The sequence below is a fragment of the Penaeus monodon genome, chromosome 20 (assembly GCF_015228065.2).
Source record: "Penaeus monodon isolate SGIC_2016 chromosome 20, NSTDA_Pmon_1, whole genome shotgun sequence".
Lineage (NCBI taxonomy): Eukaryota > Metazoa > Arthropoda > Malacostraca > Decapoda > Penaeidae > Penaeus > Penaeus monodon.
This window is the reverse complement of record NC_051405.1, coordinates 2,062,801-2,063,087: the sequence shown is the minus strand read 5'-3', so window position 1 is coordinate 2,063,087 and position 287 is coordinate 2,062,801.

Genomic DNA, 287 nt, shown 5'->3' with positions numbered 1-287 from the left:
GCTGTTAAATGCGCTGTTAAATGTTTATAGCCTAGGAGTTTGTACATAACGAATTCTATTGTGTTTGGTCATCTTAGGCTTATATTAGGGTGCCGAGTCCCTGCCTTTGTGTCTATAAAGGCCTGTCCATACAGGCGGGCATGATCGGTGGGCAACTGTAAAGATGATGTCACAGGCAAGAAAAAACAATGAGGAAATTATTTGTTTGCCAGGTAGTTTGTCCATCTGTGACGTCATCTCTTCGTGTCCAATGTGCCCGCCGATTAAGCGAGTGACCCGTTGGCTGG